Genomic DNA, 14,944 nt, shown 5'->3' with positions numbered 1-14,944 from the left:
TTTTTTTTTAACTCAACGCGTTACACAATGTCTTTCACATATATCCGGAATATGCAGATGTAAATAATATGAATCATCCACATATCTTTTACGACTTCATTATCTGACATGTGAAACGCATGAAAAAGCTGCCTATAGAGAATCAATGCAAAGTTGCGCACACACATATACACGAACGGGCTGGTGGAATGTGTGTGTGTGTCTGTGTGTGTTTACAGCAGTTTGACTGACAAATATGAATTTGTAGCTAAATTGTTTGTGGTGCAAAGCAGCATTTCTCATTGTTTACATTGTTGCTACAGGTTACAGTTAACGCTACACTGTACATTTCATGATCAATTTTAACAAATAAAAACACTTACAGGTTGTAGCTCACAGCTTCTGCTTTGAGGATATTTTAACTGAATCCAGCACTGAACTGGGAGAGATTCTGCAAGCTGTTTTGTCAAGTCATGCTTGTTATTTATATTATAACTCTCTGGAACATAATTAATATTGAACTGTAAGCACTTCTGTCTTATTGTCGTGTCCTTTGGAAGCCCAAATATAGAAATAGACGAAGCTCTGTGGAAACAGCAGTGTTTGGACGCATTTTCAGCTCCATCTCTGCTATAACGTTACTGTTACGCTCAATAATCAGGACGTGGAACCCAATTGCAAGTACACAGCAAATTCGTCAGAGTTAAATTCTCGGTGTTGAAGCATTTCAGAGTAAAGTGTTGACGTTAAAGAGTTAGATTTTGATAAATGAATATAATAAGAGTTAAAATTGATTTTATTCAGTGCGAAATCAAGGAGTTACCTTTTCAACACTTGGTGGTGTTATTTCCAACAACCGGGAATTCATGCAGCCCCAGTCACTGAAGACTTTACCAGACGCCATTTTCCATCTGAGGTTTAGAACAGCAACTGGTGAGTCAAACTACCTAAATGTTGGTATTTTACTGACTTTCTTTAAGGAAATACAGTTGTAAACATATTGTTAAGTTAATAACTTTAGAATAGAGTGACAATTTTAAACTTCTGCGGTTCATTCATGGTCGTTTGTGTATCTAGCTTAACTGCATTACTATTGACTTCTTTTCAAGAATGTTTTTATATATGCTCACGCATACATAGTGCATAAAAACATCAAATGTACATGTTCAACACATTTCTGTCACGCTTAATGCCATTTTGTGCGTTGTTACCCATCTGTAAAATAAAATCGACACTTCTCCTTTAATTCGAAGCAAACTAGCGAGGGAATCCCCGGAGCGCCTAGCCTACTCTGCCCGGATGCTAACGGCAACACAGGACGGTTTCCATGAGCTCTGGAGAGTTTCTAAAACATATCTGGTGAGTAAATGAACATGCTTACTTGTAAAAGGCTTCCTGACTGAAACATATGATTGTTTGTTATTCGTGTACGTTAATTTGGTTATTTTAAACACCGCGGCCCTTTTAAACTGGTTGATTCGTGGCCGTCCATATACCGTTAGTCCATAGACTCGTGTGATAATGTAACAGTTACGCTTGAATTATATTAAGTGTTGACAACCATTAAAGTCGGAATGTTAACATTAATGTCTTTAAATGACCGCGTTTGCACTTTATCAGACATTTGACGTTACAGAAGTCTCCCGGAAGTTGCGGGACTAACGTTAACGTTATCCCGCAAATGCACAGAGACTCCCAGATGCCCAAGTAGATGCCCGCAAATGAATGATAATCTCCTGGAAATCGCTCGTCTCCCGCCCGGTCATTAAACACTTTGCACACCCCTCTCCACCGCATCCCTCCCAGCTCTTCAGGTACGTCGCGCGCAAGTCACCCCCACCGCTCTTTAGGTACGTCGCGCGCAACTCATCTCATTGCTCTTCAGGTACTCATCTCTCCCGCTACCTCCCGCAAATCAACTCTGTATCCCCCGAAAATGACTTTTCCCAACTCGGGATGTATGACGTTAGTAAGTTAGGCTATTTCTGTAGTCAGGAACATCTTAGTCAAGCTTTTTCTCCCGCATGATATTGTGCTTAAAACTATAGTTTAAACTTAGCATGTACTGTACACAACATTTCCGTTTTATTAAAGACAATTTAGTGCGTTGTAAACAGCCACCTGTCTGTAAAATTAATCAACTGATTCATATTTGAGCAGCCTAATGATGATACAGGTTTGATTTGTAGATTTATTATCAATAATCAACATCTGAATCAAAAGATATCTGAAAGTGTGAGGCATACTTTGTGATGTTCATCTCTCTTTTTTATCTGAAGATTATGCATATGTGTTTGATACTAATGTGTTGTTGTTTTTTAACAGCCACAGTTCTCTATACAATAACACAAGACCCTGTGACGGTGGCTGATTTGAGAGGGATGGTGTATTTCCAGAGTTGGTGAAATGACCAAGCACACCTTCTTGGTCATATGTGGTGATAATAATGAAGGTATGTTTGATAAAGTTCTGTATTTGTTTCACATGAGCTGAGAGGGTTTTGAGCATTAGAGAATAATAAATGACATGAAGGTGATAAGTTTTGTATTGTGGGTGAACTGTTACTTAAAAAATGTTTTGCTTTGCTTTGCACTTTTCCTCATCTGCTTATCCTAATATTTTAGATTATATTTGGACCTGAAACATCTGCTAGACTCCAGGAAAGGTGGCGTCAATACTGGACCTGAAAGGGCCTAACAAGTTGAATCTGGTAAAGAAACACGCACGCACACACGCACACACACACACACACACACACACACACACATGCACGCACACGCTTACAGAAAACTGTAAGTTTATAAATAATTTTTACACTGTGGCCAATATTTTGGGGAAGTCAGCATCACTAAATGATATAAAAGATTTTAAGCTCCTCTAAATTTTGCTCCAAGTGTTGTGTTAAATTCAGGATTCTGGACAGACAGCTGCCTGTTTTTCCATTTCTAGTCATAGTGGTTAACCTAATTGTTTTTGGAGATCCAACAGTGATGTATGTGTTTTTTCTACTTTTCCATATCCTGTCACCTCAACCAGCTGGGAGAGTCAAGTTGTGGATCATCATGTAGATTTTCAAAAGGTGAGTTTAGATTTCTTGAATGTTTCATTTACTTTAAATGTTCTTTTAAATATATCATAGAATTTGATTGCAATTTGTTTTTTAAACATTTTTCTTAGTCATGCTGGAGTCTTGAAGAGTTCTTAGATGAGCATCACCCTATATCCGTGCATCAGGAACCACCAGACGAGCGATCAGCAGCTGCTACATCGTCATGGATAAAAAGGTCATCATGTGGCTGGGAAGCACTTCATTCACAGGACATGCTTGATGAGATTTCCTAGCTCCAGTTTGTTTTCACACAAGTTTACAGCATTTGTACCTTCATTTAAACTGCTGTGTTTGATATGGAGGACCAAGGAAACACCAGAAGTGAAAGATTTGCACGCCAAGTTGTTTAAAATGTAATTTCAGAAGAAAACTATGCGTTCAGAAGAAAACTATGAGTGACGCTATATTGAACTTTCAAATTGCTCTGATGAAACATCAAGTTTGGACCAAAGCACTGAAACAGCCTTTTTGAGCACTGGTCATACATATTTTGTTGATACTGTCTGTACTAATAAAACATTTAAAGCATATTTGACATTGTTGCATTTTAAAAACTGAATGAATTGTTGAAGTGGTGAATGTTTTAAAATAAAATGTTTTTTATTTTGTAATTTACAGTCTATTTGACCTTTTTACCATGTTTACACTCAAGAGAGTTGAATAAAATAACAATATATTACACCAGGCGGTGTTAAATATAGTTACATATTTTAACTCTGCCCGGAATTAAAATTAACCCTTACTTCGGTGTCAATGTGCCAACCCTTTTGAAAGTGTTGATTTAACTCTGTTTTGAGTGGACCCCATGAGACACTTTCAAAGGGTTGAAATTAACAACCATAGAGTTGTTTTGGGTCCCCATATTTTGCTGTGTAAACAGTGTATTAATGATGATCACACAAAAAGACAATGAAAATTGGTGAGTGGCTGGAAGTACACAGTCTTAGTAGAAGGAATAAACAGTAGCGATCTGTTTCGGCAGCGCCGATAAAAAAGTTCATGACACTCGTCAACAGAGTGGATCAAACAGTCATCATCGAAGAAACCGGAAGCATCAGAGAGTGCAACGAGGAATCAACCAAGCCACTCACCACCAGCGAGAATCAGCGAGAGGATCCTGATAAAAGACAAAGCACCGTGAGCATACAACGAACTGAAAAGGTGAGACAGGAACGCTGAACATTTATAGGTACAAAAATGCGCTACACCTGTAGCGTGCTGATTTTCAGCCGAGCGGTGTTACGCAATAGTTCCGGTAACAATCATGTGACCGCTCAGCTGATGACATGAAAACAAACACCCACTGACAGGCACGCGACTCCCACACAAACACAGAGAGAAAAGCACACATACTTAGAAACACATACCATATTAATGAACTGTCACACAACCCAGACACTTCAAATAAAGAGCAGATAGATCCACAACCGTGACAGTTACAGCGCCTCTGGCCACGGCCCTTAGCTGTGCATTGTGTGTGTGCAGTAACGAACTTTTGTGATCTCACAGGGGCCGGAAGTATTTTTGTAGTCCCCAAAGTCCCAAAGTTGTAGGCTTTGCTAAGCTGACTGTAAAACCAAGGTCTCCCTTTACATTGATCTTAGAACTTTTTAATTATTTTAATTAGAACCTTTAATTATTAAACTATTTTTAATGCAGCACCACAAGTTCTGTATATTCACAAGAAACAGATAACTACCATTATAAATATCACCAAGTCAAGTATAGAACCTCACCACTTGTTATTATCTTTGTTCATTACTAAAAAAAAATAGTAGAATTGCTACATGATCTATCATTGGGCTGCCATTAACTTTAGTAATCAGGTGACCAAGCTATTCCAGAGTCTGATATAGTGGACACAAGAAACCCATTCAACACCTAAAGTGCAGAGCGAGATCATGCTATATCAATGTGCTGCCATGGGCAAAAAATAAACGCACACATTAAATGGATTTTTTGCGCTGCTCATATTGACAACAGAGAGACGAATGACTCGGGCAGGTCAGGAAAATAAAAGAAAGCTGCTAAGCTCATTCTGGGATCCTCCACAGTCCAGTCGGGGAGAATTTCTGCGGCGTTCTTTTTTAGAAAACCGCATAGATGTCCAGTGTGCTGGTGTGTGGGTCATTAAGACAGAGCTATTACAACCTTTCCTCGAACAGCCAATTACACCCAGAGATGCTCTGAGCTACAAGAAGGCAAAACGTCTGAATCTGAGGTTATACTGAAAACACTCTGATAGGCATGCGGAGGCTGAGGCAATTTATTTTCTAATCTAGGGGAATGATAAATAAAGTGATTATGAACACCCCTGTGATGCATGGCTAGAAATCGCTCCACTTTTTCTTATCTAGTGAGACTGATTTTCAGACTCAGAGGCAAACAGAACACACAAAATAGTGACATTAAAGGAATAGTTTACCTACAACATAGGGGACTTTCTTGAAACCCAGACTCATTATTGATATGTACTCCTATATACCTTTCTGGAGACTGTGAAATACCTCATATTAGGTACATTTTTGTTTTTTTTTGCGAATCCACCAGAGGCCGCTGTGTACGCTTTTTCAGATCTTAAATTCCTATCACAAGTGCCAATTGTGCCTGATCCAAGTCAGCCAATGTACAAGGCGAGCTACTGGGCAAACTGGTACATCGGTCAGATAGTAGCGCAGAAAGAAACAGAAGGCATCTATGGCGTCATATCGCCCCGTATTGTTCATTTAAAAGCCAAAATGCAGTCATACGTAGCTCTGGCTGCATAATTTGCGCTCTCCAAAAATGTATACAGGGGTACGTTTTTTTTTTTTTGTTTTTTTTTTTTTTTACAATAAGCCTCTGTTGTTGTTGTTTTTTTTCTTTAGAAAAACATTAAATATTTTGTAACTGAAACTGTGGTGATTCTGAAAAAGCAAGTCGATCGCTGGTGGTGCTTTGAGAGATAAAATAAATATAGATAAAGGCAAAACTAAATTAAAGCTGTCATGAGAAATGTACATTTGCATGATTTTTTTTTGCCATATTAGAGACTGTTGAGCTACAAAATTATGTTATGTGTTATGTTTTACAATTCAAAACCTTAGAAATACTTTGCATTTTTATTTTAAAATTCAGGTTTTGCTACAGTCATATTTGGTGTCCTAACTACTCTGCCATCTTTGACCAACAAAAACTGAGCCTTTTTAAAATGCTAAAGTCCCTGTTTTACTTTGAAGTTGGTGGTTTGTTTCAGTATAGACAGCCTAATCTTACAAGAAAATGTTACTATGTTACATCATTTTAGAAAAGAAGCTAATTCGTTTCATTCATACAATTTAATTCAAACAAAAAATTAACATTTTTAAAAGGAGGTGTGCCCTCAAACCCCACCCCAAAACTCAACCGTCTTTTGTGGATAAGCAAATCGTACTAAAATGTATCAATTACATCTTACAAATTCATACAGTAAAGGCCGCAAATTCAAAAAGTTACCAAATGCCATGGTGAGATTGCTTTGAGCATAGACGGACTGAAATGCAGATTTTTAAAAATAGTATTGAGGCTATCCACAATCACTCTCTGACTGATCTTCTGGACTATTGCATATTGTTCCCTGAAATAAAAATAATGTGGCCAATGTAGAATTGCATAGAAACTAATCACTGTGAATTCTGTGTTATAGAAAACACAGTCTGTGCGTTGCTTTAATTCTGATCCCTACATTAAGTAATTTAAAGAGAGTATCGCTAAGATTTTTTGTTCAACTCTTCCACAGATAAACTTTAGTTCCACTTATAAACTCATAATTTGACGTTGAATTTTAGAAAAACTAAAAGTGAGAAGATGCTATGCTGACTTTATTAAACCTGCCATTAATGTCTATTTAAATGGACTGAGCATAAACTGTGAAAAGTAATTAGTTACTTAAATGAGTTAAACAATTGACTTTAAAGTACCAAATTGACGTTACCAAGATAATGTAAGTAAACCCATTGCAACTTGGAACTGTTAAATTGACTTCATGTTTATAATTATGACTTTTATGTGTCAGACTATTTTAGCACATCTGTTTTCAAATAATTATTGTAATTATTACAATATTACATATTTGGCTTCATTAAGTCTAAAATCTACATTTATAGCCTGTATTGAATTTAGAAGAAACACTGGAGTCTGGAAGAGCAGATTTATTTCACTGTATGCAATTTTGCTAGATACAGACAAGCTGGGGAAAAAAAACAAATATAATAAAGGCGTATTAGAAAAAAGTGATTAGTTTATTTTTATTTTTAAAAAAGTGAGTACAATTTACATAATTATAAAAAAAATGAAGTCCTTAGGAACTTAACAGTTCCAAGTTACAATGGGTTTACTTAGATTGCTTTTATTGCTTTTAAGGCAATTGGTTTACTCACTTTAAGTAACTAATCACTTTTTACAGTGTAAGGTTGTTCCCAAAACAACTGCAGAATTGAATTGATTCAGATGATTTCAAATAAGTTTGAACAAGTAGCATTTTTTTTGTAGGCTGTCAAATATATGCAGGAGTTTATTGGGAAGCACAAAGCTCTTCTGTCCAACTTTAGAATGTTAGAAACAAAGCAATGGATTTGCTTTAATATGCAAAACTGTTCCAATCAAACCAGTGGCTGTTTACTTTTTTTAAGTCTACAATTCACCACACATATTCAAGTGGAGTGTTCTGATAATAGGGATCAAGATAGGACAGAAATTGTATAAAACTTGTGATATTTTTATGTCCAAATCTCATTTACATAGAGAACAATATAAAGTAATAAAATAGTTCACAACTCCATTAACAACTGAGGCTCATGACAATAATACAATGTTTTCTGAAGAAAAATAAACTAAAGCCTGAACATTATTTACTTATTAACCCTATTACCTTTAATCCACAGCCTCTGGAAATAATCATCCTCATTTCTAGCATGTATTGTCATAAATTGACTAGTTAATCTGTTTTTGTGAGCTCTTCCAGAAGCTCATCTTCTCTGAGAGGGTTGTTGACTGTACCATGGAGTACTTTTAGCTCAGTAAACATTTAAAGTCACATCCTTAAAATCATCCTCTTTAAAACAAGTGTCATCAAATCATTGTGTGTGTAACCAATTCAGTGAAGCAGTAAAGACTGTAACAAGCTGGATGGTCCAAACATCAGCTGAGTGTTATTATACGAGATACATTTTTTGAACTATGATAATGAAAATTGAAAATGTATATAATACAACAATGTACAAATGAAGCCACATTCTAGATCTGTGGAATTATTATGTAATGGTTTAAAATGAGTTTATTAACTGCAGACTTTTCCAGTTAAAATTCTTTTAAACAATGAGACACTGTATGTGGAGAAATTGGTCAACACAAACACAGGTATTTTCAAAACCTAGTTGTTGTTGTTGTTGTTTTCTTTGCATTGTGGACATGAAATAAAATGCAATGTTGGTTGACTCATACCAAAACTTTCTGAAAACGTTGGGCAGATTTTCAGAAACTTTGGTAACAGTGTAGTCGTGGCCACTAAAACCAATTTTTGCCTCATGGCAGAATTTGCAACATTTTCTTCGTTCTGATTGGTCAACATAGGCTCATTCTGAAAACGTGGCCCTATATACATTTCTGAAGAACTTAAATTATGTAGCCAGAGGAATGTATGGCTGCATTTCATCTTTAAAACAGGGCATTGTGATGTCCTAGTTCCTTAACAGCTGTTCCAATATTTATTAGTCAGTCAGTAAGTCGACAGCACGAGCAGGCGCGGATGGCACTCGCAAAAAAAAAAAAAAATTGAGATCTCTGGTTGAGGCCTCTAGTGGATTTGTAAATACAAAAACTGCAAACAAAATGTACCTCCTGGGATGTATTTGGAGATCTCCAGAGATGTATATAGGGGTGCATCATCAAAATGAGTCTGGGTTGCTTTATTCTAAGGCTTTTATTTTCAAAGTGCATTTTTTAAATGACAATGGAGATGTTAATTTGTTAATGAAGGCAGATATATATATATATATATATACACATTTGGACATGGGAGTGCTTCTAAAAAACAATAAATATACACTACCGGTCAAAAGTTTGGGGTCAGTTTTTTTTTTTCATGTTTCTTTTTTTGTGAAAATTATTCTGTTCATCAAGGTGGCATTTATTAAATGTAAAAAAAAAAGTTAAATTGTTAACTACTTATTAAAATTTTAAATAACTGCTTTCCTATAGTATGTAGTTTCAAACAAAATTATTACTCGTCATTATATTACTACTACTACTACTACTACTACTACTAATAATAATAATAATAATAATAATAATAATAATAATTATTATTATTATTATTAGTAGTAGTAGTAGTAGTAGTAGTAGTAGTAGTATGAATAATAATTATTATTAGAGTGATTTCCAAAGGATTGTGTGACTGAAAACTGAAAGATATGAGTTATGAAGACTTATGAAGCTGAAAATAATATTTAAAATCACTGGATAAAAATTATAAAATTAAATGATAAACTACTTTGAACAGTTATTTTATAGGGCTAATATATATATATATATATATATATATATATATATATATATATATATATATATATATATATATATATATATATATATATATATATATATATAACATTTCAATATTATTAGCCCCCATTGAGCCTATAAAATGCACTTTAAGCTGAACACTAGCGTCTTAAAATTATCTAGTAAAATAGTATGTACTGTTCAGTACTAGTCAGTTATTAAAAATTATTAAAACTATTATTTCTACACATGTGGTGAAAAATAACTTTTTTTGTTTTTTTGTTCTGACTTTAAGCACCTCATGCTGAGATGACACAGAATCACCTTGTTTATCTGCACAACAGCATCTTTTTAACATCCTCTAATTGGCCCTACTTACCATATGGTTGACTTGTCGACTTTGTTTATATGTAAAAAAAAACAAAGAAAAAAAAAGTGTAATGTCTGCACATCTGTATATCGATTTTTTAAAGAAACAGCTTGGTAATTCCTGTTGTCAGTGCTTTCTGGGCTGATTTGAACAATAGGACATTGGTGCTCAGAAAAAGCGTTGCACCACATGCCAGGATCATCAAAAACAGTTGATCAGCAATGCCTGTCACTCTCACACACTTCAAAGACTGAGCGTGCCCAGAATACACAACAGACAGAGCATTGAAGTCCAGCAGCAAAATAATACTATGTCCTAGGTGGGCTACTTTATAGCCATTGGTGAATTTCTCTTACAATAACACAAAAGCAGAGCTGGTCTTTCTTCTGTCTGTCGTCCTCTGGCTGTGGCTGATGGATGAGCACTGAGAAAACACTAGTTGTAAACATTGTCAATGTCCTGAAGCTGTGTTTTGACTGAACTTACATTGGCCTTGGCCAAGTCTGTGTCAGTGAGGGTAATCTTTGCTGATTCAGAAACACACAGTTTTGAATTTAGTCTGGGTTAAATGAGTCAGGTTTTGTTTTGATTGTTTTTTTTTTTTTTACCAAAGAGTTGTTACTTTGAAGTTTTCTTTTTTTTTACTTATCAAATAATCCTGAAAAGGGTAGTGTGATTCCAACATCATTAGAAAGAATAATATGCATACTGATTAATAAAAGCAACCCAGGCTCATTCTCGAAAACATACCGCTATATACATTTCAGGAGAGCACCAAATACGTCCCAGTAGGGTTTTTTTTTTAGCAGTTTTTGTTTTCGCGAATCCACCAAAGGCCCCTGTGTACGTTTTTTGAGATCTCAAACTTCTCACGAGAGTCATTCTTGCCTGCTGTTCTCACGTAAATCCACCAGAGGCCACTGTTGACTGACTGACTAACAGATCAACTCACCCACTACTCTCTTTTACCAAACCCAACCAATAGTGTTTCCAAAAGCACAGATTGACCCGTCCACCACCTTCCCTAAACCCAACCAACAGGGGCTCTATTTTAACAATTTAGGTGCAAAGTCTAAAGCACATGGCGCAAAAGTATTAAGAGAATTACCTTTTGCTCTTCTAAGGAAAAATACGGTTACGGTTATGGTTAAAATACGCATGGTCTAACAGCATTATGCTTTTTCACTTAATGCGTTATGGGTGTGTTTTGAGCATAACCTGCATTAAACCAAGATTAAATCTCATTTCCCATTCCCTTTAAGAGTGACTTGTGTCACACCATGGTGCCTTTGCTATTTAAATGGCGGACTTTGTTAGTGGAAAAACTGAAGGCTTCAATAGTAAATTAAACAGACCATCTGCAATAAGATAAAGAAAAAAACTTTCAGCTTTACCTTACTATTACTCTTTACTCCTTTACTTTCGTCGATAAGAAAAGAATGGAAAGTGTCTCCACTGAAGATATTCATTAGCCTACATAATTATTTTAGTTTGTTAAGCGCAAAGATTTGTTTCAAGACTATTTCTAAATTAAATTCAAATTTTCAGCAAATGAATAAATAAACAATAATAACAAAGTGTATTCTGAGTTTATACCAAACACTCGTCCTATTCTTATGCCCCATATGGTGATGCATACGTCTCCAAAACCTGACAGGTGGACAAATCTAAACTAGTTTTTATTAAAACAAATATAAATATGCATATAAAAATAATACTGCTAATAATAATAACATTATTCATTTATTCATTCATTTTCTTGTCGGCTCTGTCTCTTTATTAATCTAGGCTCGCCACAGCGGAATAAACCGACAACTTATCCAGCAAGTTTTTACACAGCGGATGTCCACCTCTGGGAAACATACACACACACATTCACACATACACTCATACACTACGGACAATTTAGCCTACCCAATTCACCTGTACCGCATGTCTTTGGACTGTGGGGGAAATCGGAGCACTCAGAAGAAACCCACGCGAACGCAGGGAGAACATGCAAACTCCACACAAAAACGCCAACTGAGCCGAGGATCGAACCAGCAACCCAGCTACCTTATTGCTGTGAGGCGAACATGCTACCCACTGTGCCTTTGCGTCACCCATAACATTATTCAATTACAAATTATCATGAATAATTCGAAGAAAGCCCCTCGAAATGAAGGCATAGAGGCAGGGGTTTTTATATTTATGAAAGTAATTATTTTTATAATATTTTAAACCTTTTAATCTTTTCATTCGTAAATATATTTTTATATTGTTGTACATCCTGTGTGTATTAAGCAATGTGAAGGCATTTAAGGTGCACAACTAACTTGCTCTGCGCTGAACTTTAGACCTGCTTTCAGCTGGTCAACTGCGCAGTCTATTTTACTTTCTCAAACTAGCACCAAAACTGCCCCTTAACACACCTCTTTTCTAGACCGGACCACCCATGAATCCAAGTGGCAAACGTTGATTCATCATTTAAACAACTTGGTGCAAAGTGGGAAAATTAGGGTTGCACTTGTCTGAAAATATCAACAAATCATGCCAAACACGTCTTGTGCCTTATTGTGCCAGGTGTAGGGCCTTTCAATGTGCTGCCAACCATAGGCTGTAGACCAAACAACAGATAAAGTTTTTTTTTTTTTCATATATTCTTCTAAAACTTAAAATGGTTTTAAATGGTTCTTTTTGCTCCTCAAATGGTATTAAAAGCTAACAAAACACTTATTGCATATGAGAATAGTACAAAACATTCAACTCAAAAACAATACAATTTTTATGAGATCCACTTCTCCATGGGCTTAGCTAACTCTCTTTCTGATATTTCTATCTAAACTTCATAACCAGTGTCCAGAGACTAATAACTACTCTTTTTTACGTAATTTTCCAACAAAAGTCTCAGCTTTCAACAGGAGGTGACCTTCAAACCAGCTGGGTAATGATGAATTTTTCAAAAACTCTTCAATAATTCATGACACTTTTTTTTTTTGCAACATTTTTCATCATTTTTTCACCCCATTTAATTCCCCTGCTACACAAAAGACAGCATGTGTTCCTACTGGCCAACTGATGAACTTGTTGTTTTATTCATCAGAATATCAGGACGTCCTGACGCCTTCACTACTGCAAATAAACACATCAAGGAAATGGAGATACACTGTTCTCAACTACAATACACAAACATCATCATCAAACACTCAAGTATGTAGATTTATCTTCATCCATACATTAAAATGCCAGTACACCCAAAAAACAAATGTTCATTTACTTATCCTCTTCATCCCTCCAAAACATAGGTGACATTTTTTTTTAAATAACACTAAAGATTTAAAGATTTGAAGTTTTTAGATTGTGGTTCTTGTTTGACAGACAAAGAAACAGAGACGAAACAAAATAAATAGGCACAGTCCTAACCATACATTTAAGTTTTATGATGTAATCGATTGTCTGTGCAAAAATATAAATGCTGAATATACTATAATCCATATAACATTACAATCTTCATTCACTTAATAACCTTTATTCAGAGCAATATGCATGTTTGCTGTATTGGTTTACATGTGTCAAATCCAACCATTGGAATAAATGCTAAAGTCTGTATGAAATCAAAATTGACAAACCATTGAGAAAACATGTTTGAGTAATTTTCAATCAAAGTTTCAGCATTTGCTTTCTCTTTTAAAGTGATGGCCCTTCTTTGATGATGTTAGTTTGTTTGCTTTAGCCACAATGTTCTTAACTGTGCCCTTCAAACCGTTAGTTTGGTACAAGAGAATGATGTCCAAAAAGAAACCCCAGCCCCATACTGCAGTTAACAAATTTAAGTGGATTAAGTTGTCACAAATGAACACAAAATAACTGTTGTTTCAACTTATTTTATATAAGTAGTTTGAACATGCAGCAAAAGTAATACACAGCTAAATATCCCACACAATCTTACGGCAATTCGTAACTTTTTGATTTTGTGGCAAATTCGTATGAATTTGTATGATCTAATTCGTACAATTTAGTATGACTTGCTCATCCCCCAATGACGGTTGGGTTTAGGGGTGGGGTTAGGTGCCACGCCTCCTTTTTAAAATCGTACAATTTTGTACGACTGAACTCGTACGAATTCGTACAAATTAGCCACTAAACTGACTTACGTTTTCTCGTGGGATCAGGCTGAAATATCTCAATCATTGTAAGTTCTATTGATTGTAAAAAGTCGACTACACTGTGAAAAATCCATAAATTTGTATTTTTTCTTCTTATTTATTTTTTTCTCTATGTATTTATGGTTTTGAATTGCATTATGGGACCTTGAGCTTAAGTTTGAAAAAGTGACTTTTACAATATTTTAAAGTGATATACTGTATTGTGTAGGTTGGTGTTGTATATTATGCTATTAAAATCTTGTAATGAGCTGCATGTACATGCACATGTTATGTACAGGCTTAATTTTCTATAAAGCGCATTGTTTCTTATCCATTATACCATTTCAAGCTACAAAAATGTCAATAAAAGTCACTTTGTTAAACTTTACAGCTGAATTTTTAACGTTAAATGTCAACAGAGCAGAGATCAAGGTCCCATAATGCAATTTACAACTGTAAATCCATTTGTTAAGTCGTGATGTAAGGAATACTATTTCCGGGTCCGAGCTGCTACTCATTTGAATAAATAAAATATTTGTTTATGACATTTTTTTTAGTCAAATCAGACATTACAGTAAATTGATAAAAAATCATGGTGTTCACAACAGTCTCTGGACTTGCTACATCACAGACACCAATATTTGAACAATTTATTTAAAAAATAATAATCTGGCCATTTGATATTAGGCATGGATCCATATGTTGATTCTCCCCATAGGGTTTGATATAGTGACTTGACTCGGAAGCCACTTCGCATGACGTGACACCTAACAAGTGAATAAACGGAAAACATAAAATATAGAAACTGACAATTATCAGATATTTGTGCAGTGTACATTTTGG

General features: G+C 35.3%; 1 protein-coding gene and 1 long non-coding RNA gene across 8 annotated transcripts in view; one reads left to right on the top strand and one right to left on the bottom strand.

Moving 5' to 3' along the window:
* ntm (neurotrimin) overlaps nucleotides 1–14,944 on the bottom strand; it is a 631,630-nt gene that overhangs the window by 404,992 nt on the left and 211,694 nt on the right.
* LOC137496593 (uncharacterized) lies at nucleotides 875–3,617 on the top strand. The gene is made up of 6 exons (XR_011017061.2): nucleotides 875–912; nucleotides 1,233–1,338; nucleotides 2,305–2,431; nucleotides 2,604–2,689; nucleotides 3,016–3,058; nucleotides 3,157–3,617. It is a non-coding gene; the product is annotated as an uncharacterized lncRNA (long non-coding RNA).

Source organism: Danio rerio, chromosome 10, assembly GCF_049306965.1.
Source record: "Danio rerio strain Tuebingen ecotype United States chromosome 10, GRCz12tu, whole genome shotgun sequence".
In the NCBI taxonomy this organism is placed as follows: Eukaryota; Metazoa; Chordata; class Actinopteri; order Cypriniformes; family Danionidae; genus Danio; species Danio rerio.
The sequence above is the reverse complement of the archived record's forward strand: the minus strand, read 5'-3'. Positions and strand labels throughout refer to the sequence as shown.